This window comes from Phalangium opilio, unplaced genomic scaffold (genome assembly GCF_054372755.1).
Source record: "Phalangium opilio isolate 3A_F unplaced genomic scaffold, DU_Popi_V2 ptg000810l_1, whole genome shotgun sequence".
Taxonomy (NCBI): Eukaryota; Metazoa; Arthropoda; class Arachnida; order Opiliones; family Phalangiidae; genus Phalangium; species Phalangium opilio.
The window spans coordinates 358,094-370,656 of record NW_028324253.1 but is presented as its reverse complement, the minus strand read 5'-3'; the positions used below and the strand labels follow the sequence as shown (position 1 = coordinate 370,656).

Here is a 12,563-nt window from a genome sequence, read left to right as displayed (position 1 = left end):
GTGGTTTTTTGCAATTTGGACGTTTTAAAACGACATCTCATCCAGTTATTTTCATAAAACACATCGTGTCAGAAGTGGGATTCGAACCCACTCCCTCAAACGAGGAGCAGAATACACAGATTCACATCGTGAACGAAGGAAGCTCCTTCGAGTCTGGCGCCACAGACCTCTCGGCCATCCCGACGTGGTTTTTTGCAATTTGGACGTTTTAAAACGACATCTAATCCAGTTATTTTCATAAAACATATCGTGTCAGATGTGGGATTCGAACCCACGCCCTCAAACGAGGACCAGAATAGACAGATTCACAACGTGAACGAAGTAAGCTAAGCCCCTTGAGTCTGGCGCCTTAGACCGCTCGGCCATCCTGACGTGGTGGTGTGAAATTTGGACGCTTTAAAATTACACCTCTTTCAGTTTTTTTCATGAAACATTTCGTGTCAGAAGTGATATTCGAACCCACGCCCTCAAACGAAGACCAGAATATACAGATTCACATCGTGAACGAAGGAAGCTAAGCCACTTGAGTCTGGCGCCTTAGACCACTCGGCCATCCTGACGCGGTTTTGTGGAATTTGGACGTTTTAAAATGGCATCTCATCAAGTTATTTTCCTGAAACACATCGTGTCAGAAGTGGGATTCGAACTCACGCCCTCAAACGAGGACCAGAATACACAGATTCACATCGTGAACGAAGGAAGCTCCTTCGAGTCTGGCGCCTTAGACCGCTCGGCCATCCCGACGTGGTTTTGTGCAATTTGGACGTTTTAAAATTACACCTCTTTCAGTTTTTTTTCATGAAACATTTCGTGTCAGAAGTGATATTCGAACCCACGCCCTGAAACGAGGACCAGAATATACAGATTCACATCGTGAACGAAGGAAGCTAAGCCCCTTGAGTCTGGCGCCTCAGACCGCTCGGCCATCCCGACGTGGTTTTTTGCAATTTGGACGTTTTAAAACGACATCTAATCCAGTTATTTTCATAAAACACATCGTGTCAGAAGTGGGATTCGAACCCACTCCCTCAAACGAGGAGCAGAATACGCAGATTCACATCGTGAACGAAGGAAGCTCCTTCGAGTCTGGCGCCTTAGACCTCTCGGCCATCCCGACGTGGTTTTTTGCAATTTGGACGTTTTAAAACGACATCTAATCCAGTTATTTTCATAAAACATATCGTGTCAGATGTGGGATTCGACCCCACGTCCTCAAACGAGGACCAGAATAGACAGATTCACAACGTGAACGAAGTAAGCTAAGCCCCTTGAGTCTGGCGCCTTAGACCGCTCGGCCATCCTGACGTGGTGGTGTGAAATTCGGACGCTTTAAAATTACACCTCTTTCAGTTTTTTTCATGAAACATTTCGTGTCAGAAGTGATATTCGAACCCACGCCCTCAAACGAAGACCAGAATATACAGATTCACATCGTGAACGAAGGACGCTAAGCCCCTTGAGTCTGGCGCCTTAGACCGCTCGGCCATCCTGACGTGGTTTTGTGAAATTTGGACGTTTTAAAACGACATCTAATCCAGATATTTTCATAAAACATATCGTGTCAGAAGTGGGATTCGAACCCACGCCCTCAAACGAGGACCAGAATACACAGATTCACAACGTGAACAAAGTAAGCTAAGCCCCTTGAGTCTGGCGCCTTAGACCGCTCGGCCATCCTGACGTGGTGGGGTGAAATTTGGACGCTTTAAAATTACACCTCTTTCAGTTTTTTTCATGAAACATTTCGTGTCAGAAGTGATATTCGAACCCACGCCCTCAAAAGAGGACCAGAATACACAGATTCACAACGTGAACGAAGTAAGCTAAGCCCCTTGAGTCTGGCGCCTTAGACCGCTCGGCCATCCTGACGTGTTGGTGTGAAATTTGGACGCTTTAAAATTACACCTCTTTCAGTTTTTTTCATGAAACATTTCGTGTCAGAAGTGATATTCGAACCCACGCCCTCAAACGAGGATCAGAATATACAGATTCACATCGTGAACGAAGGAAGCTAAGCCCCTTGAGTCTGGCGCCTTAGACCGCTCGGCCATCCCGACGTGGTTTTTTGCAATTTGGACGTTTTAAAACGACATCTAATCCAGTTATTTTCATAAAACATATCGTGTCAGAGGTGGGATTCGAACCCACTCCCTCAAACGAGGAGCAGAATACACAGATTCACATCGTGAACGAAGGAAGCTCCTTCGAGTCTGGCGCCTTAGACCTCTCGGCCATCCCGACGTGGTTTTTTGCAATTTGGACGTTTTAAAACGACATCTAATCCAGTTATTTTCATAAAACATATCGTGTCAGATGTGGGATTCGAACCCACGCCCTCAAACGAGGACCAGAATACACAGATTCACAACGTGAACGAAGTAAGCTAAGCCCCTTGAGTCTGGCGCCTTAGACCGCTCGGCCATCCTGACGTGGTGGTGTGAAATTCGGACGCTTTAAAATTACACCTCTTTCAGTTTTTTTCATGAAACATTTCGTGTCAGAAGTGATATTCGAACCCACGCCCTCAAACGAAGACCAGAATATACAGATTCACATCGTGAACGAAGGACGCTAAGCCCCTTGAGTCTGGCGCCTTAGACCGCTCGGCCATCCTGACGTGGTTTTGTGAAATTTGGACGTTTTAAAACGACATCTAATCCAGATATTTTCATAAAACATATCGTGTCAGAAGTGGGATTCGAACCCACGCCCTCAAACGAGGACCAGAATACACAGATTCACAACGTGAACAAAGTAAGCTAAGCCCCTTGAGTCTGGCGCCTTAGACCGCTCGGCCATCCTGACGTGGTGGGGTGAAATTTGGACGCTTTAAAATTACACCTCTTTCAGTTTTTTTCATGAAACATTTCGTGTCAGAAGTGATATTCGAACCCACGCCCTCAAAAGAGGACCAGAATACACAGATTCACAACGTGAACGAAGTAAGCTAAGCCCCTTGAGTCTGGCGCCTTAGACCGCTCGGCCATCCTGACGTGTTGGTGTGAAATTTGGACGCTTTAAAATTACACCTCTTTCAGTTTTTTTCATGAAACATTTCGTGTCAGAAGTGATATTCGAACCCACGCCCTCAAACGAGGATCAGAATATACAGATTCACATCGTGAACGAAGGAAGCTAAGCCCCTTGAGTCTGGCGCCTTAGACCGCTCGGCCATCCCGACGTGGTTTTTTGCAATTTGGACGTTTTAAAACGACATCTAATCCAGTTATTTTCATAAAACATATCGTGTCAGAGGTGGGATTCGAACCCACTCCCTCAAACGAGGAGCAGAATACACAGATTCACATCGTGAACGAAGGAAGCTCCTTCGAGTCTGGCGCCTTAGACCTCTCGGCCATCCCGACGTGGTTTTTTGCAATTTGGACGTTTTAAAACGACATCTAATCCAGTTATTTTCATAAAACATATCGTGTCAGATGTGGGATTCGAACCCACGCCCTCAAACGAGGACCAGAATACACAGATTCACAACGTGAACGAAGTAAGCTAAGCCCCTTGAGTCTGGCGCCTTAGACCGCTCGGCCATCCTGACGTGGTTGTGGTGTAATTTGGACGCTTTAAAATTACACCTCTTTCAGTTTTTTTCATGAAACATTTCTTGTCAGAAGTGATATTCGAACCCACGCCCTCAAACGAGGACCAGAATACACAGATTCACAACGTGAACGAAGTAAGCTAAGCCCCTTGAGTCTGGCGCCTTAGACCGCTCGGCCATCCTGACGCGGTTTTGTGGAATTTGGACGTTTTAAAATGGCATCTCATCAAGTTATTTTCCTGAAACATATCGTGTCAGAAGTGGGATTCGAACTCACGCCCTCAAACGAGGACCAGAATACACAGATTCACATCGTGAACGAAGGAAGCTAAGCCCCTTGAGTCTGGCGCCTTAGACCGCTCGGCCATCCCGACGTGGTTTTGTGAAATTTGGACGTTTTAAAACGACATCTAATCCAGTTATTTTCATAAAACATATCGTGTCAGAAGTGAGATTTGAACCCACGCCCTCAAACGAGGACAAGAATACACAGATTCACATCGTGAACGAAGGAAGCTAAGCCCCTTGAGTCTGGCGCCTTAGACCGCTCGGCCATCCTGACGTGGTGGTGTGAAATTTGGACGCTTTAAAATTACACCTCTTTCAGTTTTTTTCATGAAACATTTCGTGTCAGAAGTGATATTCGAACCCACGCCCTCAAACGAGGACCAGAATATACAGATTCACATCGTGAACGAAGGACGCTAAGCCCCTTGAGTCTGGCGCCTTAGACCGCTCGGCCATCCTGACGTGGTTTTGTGAAATTTGGACGTTTTAAAACGACATCTAATCCAGATATTTTCATAAAACATATCGTGTCAGAAGTGGGATTCGAACCCACGCCCTCAAACGAGGACCAGAATACACAGATTCACAACGTGAACGAAGTAAGCTAAGCCCCTTGAGTCTGGCGCCTTAGACCGCTCGGCCATCCTGACGTGGTGGTGTGAAATTTGGACGCTTTAAAATTACACCTCTTTCAGTTTTTTTCATGAAACATTTCGTGTCAGAAGTGATATTCGAACCCACGCCCTCAAACGAGGACCAGAATACACAGATTCACAACGTGAACGAAGTAAGCTAAGCCCCTTGAGTCTGGCGCCTTAGACCGCTCGGCCATCCTGACGTGTTGGTGTGAAATTTGGACGCTTTAAAATTACACCTCTTTCAGTTTTTTTCATGAAACATTTCGTGTCAGAAGTGATATTCGAACCCACGCCCTCAAACGAGGACCAGAATATACAGATTCACATCGTGAACGAAGGAAGCTAAGCCCCTTGAGTCTGGCGCCTTAGACCGCTCGGCCATCCCGACGTGGTTTTTTGCAATTTGGACGTTTTAAAACGACAACTTATCCAGTTATTTTCATAAAACATATCGTGTCAGAGGTGGGATTCGAACCCACTCCCTCAAACGAGGAGCAGAATACACAGATTCACATCGTGAACGAAGGAAGCTCCTTCGAGACTGGCGCCTTAGACCTCTCGGCCATCCTGACGTGGTGGTGTGAAATTTGGACGCTTTAAAATTACACCTCTTTCAGTTTTTTTCATGAAACATTTCGGGTCAGAAGTGATATTCGAACCCACGCCCTCAAACGAGGACCAGAATATACAGATTCACATCGTGAACGAAGGAAGCTAAGCCCCTTGAGTCTGGCGCCTTAGACCGCTCGGCCATCCTGACGTGGTGGTGTGAAATTTGGACGCTTTAAAATTACACCTCTTTCAGTTTTTTTCATGAAACATTTCGTGTCAGAAGTGATATTCGAACCCACGCCCTCAAACGAGGACCAGAATATACAGATTCACATCGTGAACGAAGGACGCTAAGCCCCTTGAGTCTGGCGCCTTAGACCGCTCGGCCATCCTTACGTGGTTTTGTGAAATTTGGACGTTTTAAAACGACATCTAATCCAGTTATTTTCATAAAACATATCGTGTCAGAAGTGGGATTCGAACCCACGCCCTCAAACGAGGAGCAGAATACACAGATTCACATCGTGAACGAAGGAAGCTAAGCCCCTTGAGTCTGGCACCTTAGACCGCTCGGCCAACCTGACGTGGTGGTGTGAAATTTGGACGCTTTAAAACTACACCTCTTTCAGTTTTTTTCATAAAACATTTCGTGTCAGAAGTGATATTCGAACCCACGCCCTCAAACGAGGAACAGAATGCACAGACTCACATCGTGAACGAAGGAAGCTAAGCCCCTTGAGTCTGGCGCCTTAGACCGCTCGGCCATCCTGACGTGGTGGTGTGAAATTTGGACGTTTTAAAACGACATCTAATCCAGTTATTTTCATAAAACATATCGTTTCAGAAGTGGGATTCAAGCCCACGCCCTCAAACGAGGAGCAGAATACACAGATTCACATCGTGAACGAAGGAAGCTAAGCCCCTTGATTCTGGCGCCTTAGACCGCTCGGCCATCCTGACGCGGTTTTATGGAATTTGGACGTTTTAAAATGACATCTCATCCAGTTATTTTCCTAAAACATATCGTGTCACAAGTGGGATTCGAACTCACGCCCTCAAACGAGGACCAGAATACACAGATTCATATCGTGAACGAAGGAAGCTCCTTCGAGTCTGGCGCCTTAGACCGCTCGGCCATCCTGACGTGGTTTTGTGCAATTTGGACGTTTTAAAACGACATCTAATCGAGTTTTTTTCATAAAACATTTCGTGTCAGAAGTGATATTCGAACCCACGCCCTCAAACGAGGAACAGAATGCACAGATTCATATCGTGAACGAAGGAAGCTAAGCCCCTTGAGTCTGGCGCCTTAGACCGCTCGGCCATCCTGACGTGGTGGGGTGAAATTTGGACGCTTTAAAATTACACCTCTTTCAGTTTTTTTCATGAAACATTTCGTGTCAGAAGTGATATTCGAACCCACGCCCTCAAAAGAGGACCAGAATACACAGATTCACAACGTGAACGAAGTAAGCTAAGCCCCTTGAGTCTGGCGCCTTAGACCGCTCGGCCATCCTGACGTGTTGGTGTGAAATTTGGACGCTTTAAAATTACACCTCTTTCAGTTTTTTTCATGAAACATTTCGTGTCAGAAGTGATATTCGAACCCACGCCCTCAAACGAGGATCAGAATATACAGATTCACATCGTGAACGAAGGAAGCTAAGCCCCTTGAGTCTGGCGCCTTAGACCGCTCGGCCATCCCGACGTGGTTTTTTGCAATTTGGACGTTTTAAAACGACATCTAATCCAGTTATTTTCATAAAACATATCGTGTCAGAGGTGGGATTCGAACCCACTCCCTCAAACGAGGAGCAGAATACACAGATTCACATCGTGAACGAAGGAAGGTCCTTCGAGTCTGGCGCCTTAGACCTCTCGGCCATCCCGACGTGGTTTTTTGCAATTTGGACGTTTTAAAACGACATCTAATCCAGTTATTTTCATAAAACATATCGTGTCAGATGTGGGATTCGAACCCACGCCCTCAAACGAGGACCAGAATACACAGATTCACAACGTGAACGAAGTAAGCTAAGCCCCTTGAGTCTGGCGCCTTAGACCGCTCGGCCATCCTGACGTGGTTGTGGTGTAATTTGGACGCTTTAAAATTACACCTCTTTCAGTTTTTTTCATGAAACATTTCTTGTCAGAAGTGATATTCGAACCCACGCCCTCAAACGAGGACCAGAATACACAGATTCACAACGTGAACGAAGTAAGCTAAGCCCCTTGAGTCTGGCGCCTTAGACCGCTCGGCCATCCTGACGCGGTTTTGTGGAATTTGGACGTTTTAAAATGGCATCTCATCAAGTTATTTTCCTGAAACATATCGTGTCAGAAGTGGGATTCGAACTCACGCCCTCAAACGAGGACCAGAATACACAGATTCACATCGTGAACGAAGGAAGCTAAGCCCCTTGAGTCTGGCGCCTTAGACCGCTCGGCCATCCTGACGAGGTGGTGTGAAATTTGGACGCTTTAAAATTACACCTCTTTCAGTTATTTTCATAAAACATTTCGTGTCAGAAGTGATATTCGAACCCACGCCCTCAAACGAGAACCAGAATATGCAGATTCACATCGTGAACGAAGGAAGCTTAGGCCCTTGAGTCTGCCGCCTTAGACCGCTAGGCCATCCTGACGAGGTGGTGTGAAATTTGGACGCTTTAAAATTACACCTCTTTCAGTTTTTTTCATGAAACATTTCGTGTCAGAAGTGATATTCGAACCCACGTCCTCAAACGAGGACCAGAATATACAGATTCACATCGTGAACGAAGGAAGCTAAGCCCCTTGAGTCTGGCGCCTCAGACCGCTCGGCCATCCCGACGTGGTTTTTTGCAATTTGGACGTTTTAAAACGACATCTAATCCAGTTATTTTCATAAAACATATCGTGTCAGATGTGGGATTCGAACCCACGCCCTCAAACGAGGACCAGAATAGACAGATTCACAACGTGAACGAAGTAAGCTAAGCCCCTTGAGTCTGGCGCCTTAGACCGCTCGGCCATCCTGACGTGGTGGTGTGAAATTTGGACGCTTTAAAATTACACCTCTTTCAGTTTTTTTCATGAAACATTTCGTGTCAGAAGTGATATTCGAACCCACGCCCTCAAACGAAGACCAGAATATACAGATTCACATCGTGAACGAAGGAAGCTAAGCCACTTGAGTCTGGCGCCTTAGACCACTCGGCCATCCTGACGCGGTTTTGTGGAATTTGGACGTTTTAAAATGGCATCTCATCAAGTTATTTTCCTGAAACACATCGTGTCAGAAGTGGGATTCGAACTCACGCCCTCAAACGAGGACCAGAATACACAGATTCACATCGTGAACGAAGGAAGCTCCTTCGAGTCTGGCGCCTTAGACCGCTCGGCCATCCCGACGTGGTTTTGTGCAATTTGGACGTTTTAAAATTACACCTCTTTCAGTTTTTTTTCATGAAACATTTCGTGTCAGAAGTGATATTCGAACCCACGCCCTGAAACGAGGACCAGAATATACAGATTCACATCGTGAACGAAGGAAGCTAAGCCCCTTGAGTCTGGCGCCTCAGACCGCTCGGCCATCCCGACGTGGTTTTTTGCAATTTGGACGTTTTAAAACGACATCTAATCCAGTTATTTTCATAAAACACATCGTGTCAGAAGTGGGATTCGAACCCACTCCCTCAAACGAGGAGCAGAATACGCAGATTCACATCGTGAACGAAGGAAGCTCCTTCGAGTCTGGCGCCTTAGACCTCTCGGCCATCCCGACGTGGTTTTTTGCAATTTGGACGTTTTAAAACGACATCTAATCCAGTTATTTTCATAAAACATATCGTGTCAGATGTGGGATTCGACCCCACGTCCTCAAACGAGGACCAGAATAGACAGATTCACAACGTGAACGAAGTAAGCTAAGCCCCTTGAGTCTGGCGCCTTAGACCGCTCGGCCATCCTGACATGGTGGTGTGAAATTCGGACGCTTTAAAATTACACCTCTTTCAGTTTTTTTCATGAAACATTTCGTGTCAGAAGTGATATTCGAACCCACGCCCTCAAACGAAGACCAGAATATACAGATTCACATCGTGAACGAAGGACGCTAAGCCCCTTGAGTCTGGCGCCTTAGACCGCTCGGCCATCCTGACGTGGTTTTGTGAAATTTGGACGTTTTAAAACGACATCTAATCCAGATATTTTCATAAAACATATCGTGTCAGAAGTGGGATTCGAACCCACGCCCTCAAACGAGGACCAGGATACACAGATTCACAACGTGAACAAAGTAAGCTAAGCCCCTTGAGTCTGGCGCCTTAGACCGCTCGGCCATCCTGACGTGGTGGGGTGAAATTTGGACGCTTTAAAATTACACCTCTTTCAGTTTTTTTCATGAAACATTTCGTGTCAGAAGTGATATTCGAACCCACGCCCTCAAAAGAGGACCAGAATACACAGATTCACAACGTGAACGAAGTAAGCTAAGCCCCTTGAGTCTGGCGCCTTAGACCGCTCGGCCATCCTGACGTGTTGGTGTGAAATTTGGACGCTTTAAAATTACACCTCTTTCAGTTTTTTTCATGAAACATTTCGTGTCAGAAGTGATATTCGAACCCACGCCCTCAAACGAGGATCAGAATATACAGATTCACATCGTGAACGAAGGAAGCTAAGCCCCTTGAGTCTGGCGCCTTAGACCGCTCGGCCATCCCGACGTGGTTTTTTGCAATTTGGACGTTTTAAAACGACATCTAATCCAGTTATTTTCATAAAACATATCGTGTCAGAGGTGGGATTCGAACCCACTCCCTCAAACGAGGAGCAGAATACACAGATTCACATCGTGAACGAAGGAAGCTCCTTCGAGTCTGGCGCCTTAGACCTCTCGGCCATCCCGACGTGGTTTTTTGCAATTTGGACGTTTTAAAACGACATCTAATCCAGTTATTTTCATAAAACATATCGTGTCAGATGTGGGATTCGAACCCACGCCCTCAAACGAGGACCAGAATACACAGATTCACAACGTGAACGAAGTAAGCTAAGCCCCTTGAGTCTGGCGCCTTAGACCGCTCGGCCATCCTGACGTGGTTGTGGTGTAATTTGGACGCTTTAAAATTACACCTCTTTCAGTTTTTTTCATGAAACATTTCTTGTCAGAAGTGATATTCGAACCCACGCCCTCAAACGAGGACCAGAATACACAGATTCACAACGTGAACGAAGTAAGCTAAGCCCCTTGAGTCTGGCGCCTTAGACCGCTCGGCCATCCTGACGCGGTTTTGTGGAATTTGGACGTTTTAAAATGGCATCTCATCAAGTTATTTTCCTGAAACATATCGTGTCAGAAGTGGGATTCGAACTCACGCCCTCAAACGAGGACCAGAATACACAGATTCACATCGTGAACGAAGGAAGCTAAGCCCCTTGAGTCTGGCGCCTTAGACCGCTCGGCCATCCCGACGTGGTTTTGTGAAATTTGGACGTTTTAAAACGACATCTAATCCAGTTATTTTCATAAAACATATCGTGTCAGAAGTGAGATTTGAACCCACGCCCTCAAACGAGGACAAGAATACACAGATTCACATCGTGAACGAAGGAAGCTAAGCCCCTTGAGTCTGGCGCCTTAGACCGCTCGGCCATCCTGACGTGGTGGTGAGAAATTTGGACGCTTTAAAATTACACCTCTTTCAGTTTTTTTCATGAAACATTTCGTGTCAGAAGTGATATTCGAACCCACGCCCTCAAACGAGGACCAGAATATACAGATTCACATCGTGAACGAAGGACGCTAAGCCCCTTGAGTCTGGCGCCTTAGACCGCTCGGCCATCCTGACGTGGTTTTGTGAAATTTGGACGTTTTAAAACGACATCTAATCCAGATATTTTCATAAAACATATCGTGTCAGAAGTGGGATTCGAACCCACGCCCTCAAACGAGGACCAGAATACACAGATTCACAACGTGAACGAAGTAAGCTAAGCCCCTTGAGTCTGGCGCCTTAGACCGCTCGGCCATCCTGACGTGGTGGTGTGAAATTTGGACGCTTTAAAATTACACCTCTTTCAGTTTTTTTCATGAAACATTTCGTGTCAGAAGTGATATTCGAACCCACGCCCTCAAACGAGGACCAGAATACACAGATTCACAACGTGAACGAAGTAAGCTAAGCCCCTTGAGTCTGGCGCCTTAGACCGCTCGGCCATCCTGACGTGTTGGTGTGAAATTTGGACGCTTTAAAATTACACCTCTTTCAGTTTTTTTCATGAAACATTTCGTGTCAGAAGTGATATTCGAACCCACGCCCTCAAACGAGGACCAGAATATACAGATTCACATCGTGAACGAAGGAAGCTAAGCCCCTTGAGTCTGGCGCCTTAGACCGCTCGGCCATCCCGACGTGGTTTTTTGCAATTTGGACGTTTTAAAACGACAACTTATCCAGTTATTTTCATAAAACATATCGTGTCAGAGGTGGGATTCGAACCCACTCCCTCAAACGAGGAGCAGAATACACAGATTCACATCGTGAACGAAGGAAGCTCCTTCGAGACTGGCGCCTTAGACCTCTCGGCCATCCTGACGTGGTGGTGTGAAATTTGGACGCTTTAAAATTACACCTCTTTCAGTTTTTTTCATGAAACATTTCGGGTCAGAAGTGATATTCGAACCCACGCCCTCAAACGAGGACCAGAATATACAGATTCACATCGTGAACGAAGGAAGCTAAGCCCCTTGAGTCTGGCGCCTTAGACCGCTCGGCCATCCTGACGTGGTGGTGTGAAATTTGGACGCTTTAAAATTACACCTCTTTCAGTTTTTTTCATGAAACATTTCGTGTCAGAAGTGATATTCGAACCCACGCCCTCAAACGAGGACCAGAATATACAGATTCACATCGTGAACGAAGGACGCTAAGCCCCTTGAGTCTGGCGCCTTAGACCGCTCGGCCATCCTTACGTGGTTTTGTGAAATTTGGACGTTTTAAAACGACATCTAATCCAGTTATTTTCATAAAACATATCGTGTCAGAAGTGGGATTCGAACCCACGCCCTCAAACGAGGAGCAGAATACACAGATTCACATCGTGAACGAAGGAAGCTAAGCCCCTTGAGTCTGGCACCTTAGACCGCTCGGCCAACCTGACGTGGTGGTGTGAAATTTGGACGCTTTAAAACTACACCTCTTTCAGTTTTTTTCATAAAACATTTCGTGTCAGAAGTGATATTCGAACCCACGCCCTCAAACGAGGAACAGAATGCACAGACTCACATCGTGAACGAAGGAAGCTAAGCCCCTTGAGTCTGGCGCCTTAGACCGCTCGGCCATCCTGACGTGGTGGTGTGAAATTTGGACGTTTTAAAACGACATCTAATCCAGTTATTTTCATAAAACATATCGTGTCAGAAGTGGGATTCAAGCCCACGCCCTCAAACGAGGAGCAGAATACACAGATTCACATCGTGAACGAAGGAAGCTAAGCCCCTTGATTCTGGCGCCTTAGACCGCTCGGCCATCCTGACGCGGTTTTAT

General features: G+C 46.2%; 10 non-coding genes across 10 annotated transcripts; all 10 read right to left on the bottom strand.

Moving 5' to 3' along the window:
- Positions 1–626: 626 nt before the first annotated feature.
- TRNAS-CGA (transfer RNA serine (anticodon CGA)) lies at positions 627–744 on the bottom strand. The gene is made up of 2 exons: positions 707–744; positions 627–672 (listed from the first exon to the last, which is right to left on the bottom strand). It is a non-coding gene; the product is annotated as a tRNA-Ser (tRNA).
- A 255-nt stretch (positions 745–999) lies between these two features.
- Positions 1,000–1,117, bottom strand: TRNAS-CGA (transfer RNA serine (anticodon CGA)). The gene is made up of 2 exons: positions 1,080–1,117; positions 1,000–1,045 (listed from the first exon to the last, which is right to left on the bottom strand). It is a non-coding gene; the product is annotated as a tRNA-Ser (tRNA).
- A 442-nt stretch (positions 1,118–1,559) lies between these two features.
- TRNAL-CAA (transfer RNA leucine (anticodon CAA)) lies at positions 1,560–1,681 on the bottom strand. Its single transcript has 2 exons — positions 1,644–1,681; positions 1,560–1,605 (listed from the first exon to the last, which is right to left on the bottom strand). It is a non-coding gene; the product is annotated as a tRNA-Leu (tRNA).
- Positions 1,682–2,683: 1,002 nt separating this feature from the next.
- TRNAL-CAA (transfer RNA leucine (anticodon CAA)) lies at positions 2,684–2,805 on the bottom strand. Its single transcript has 2 exons — positions 2,768–2,805; positions 2,684–2,729 (listed from the first exon to the last, which is right to left on the bottom strand). It is a non-coding gene; the product is annotated as a tRNA-Leu (tRNA).
- A 1,567-nt stretch (positions 2,806–4,372) lies between these two features.
- Positions 4,373–4,494, bottom strand: TRNAL-CAA (transfer RNA leucine (anticodon CAA)). Its single transcript has 2 exons — positions 4,457–4,494; positions 4,373–4,418 (listed from the first exon to the last, which is right to left on the bottom strand). It is a non-coding gene; the product is annotated as a tRNA-Leu (tRNA).
- A 1,566-nt stretch (positions 4,495–6,060) lies between these two features.
- On the bottom strand, positions 6,061–6,178 carry TRNAS-CGA (transfer RNA serine (anticodon CGA)). Its single transcript has 2 exons — positions 6,141–6,178; positions 6,061–6,106 (listed from the first exon to the last, which is right to left on the bottom strand). It is a non-coding gene; the product is annotated as a tRNA-Ser (tRNA).
- Positions 6,179–8,309: 2,131 nt separating this feature from the next.
- Positions 8,310–8,427, bottom strand: TRNAS-CGA (transfer RNA serine (anticodon CGA)). Its single transcript has 2 exons — positions 8,390–8,427; positions 8,310–8,355 (listed from the first exon to the last, which is right to left on the bottom strand). It is a non-coding gene; the product is annotated as a tRNA-Ser (tRNA).
- Positions 8,428–8,682: 255 nt separating this feature from the next.
- Positions 8,683–8,800, bottom strand: TRNAS-CGA (transfer RNA serine (anticodon CGA)). Its single transcript has 2 exons — positions 8,763–8,800; positions 8,683–8,728 (listed from the first exon to the last, which is right to left on the bottom strand). It is a non-coding gene; the product is annotated as a tRNA-Ser (tRNA).
- A 442-nt stretch (positions 8,801–9,242) lies between these two features.
- TRNAL-CAA (transfer RNA leucine (anticodon CAA)) lies at positions 9,243–9,364 on the bottom strand. Its single transcript has 2 exons — positions 9,327–9,364; positions 9,243–9,289 (listed from the first exon to the last, which is right to left on the bottom strand). It is a non-coding gene; the product is annotated as a tRNA-Leu (tRNA).
- Positions 9,365–10,931: 1,567 nt separating this feature from the next.
- Positions 10,932–11,053, bottom strand: TRNAL-CAA (transfer RNA leucine (anticodon CAA)). Its single transcript has 2 exons — positions 11,016–11,053; positions 10,932–10,977 (listed from the first exon to the last, which is right to left on the bottom strand). It is a non-coding gene; the product is annotated as a tRNA-Leu (tRNA).
- Between the last annotated feature and the right edge of the window lie 1,510 nt (positions 11,054–12,563).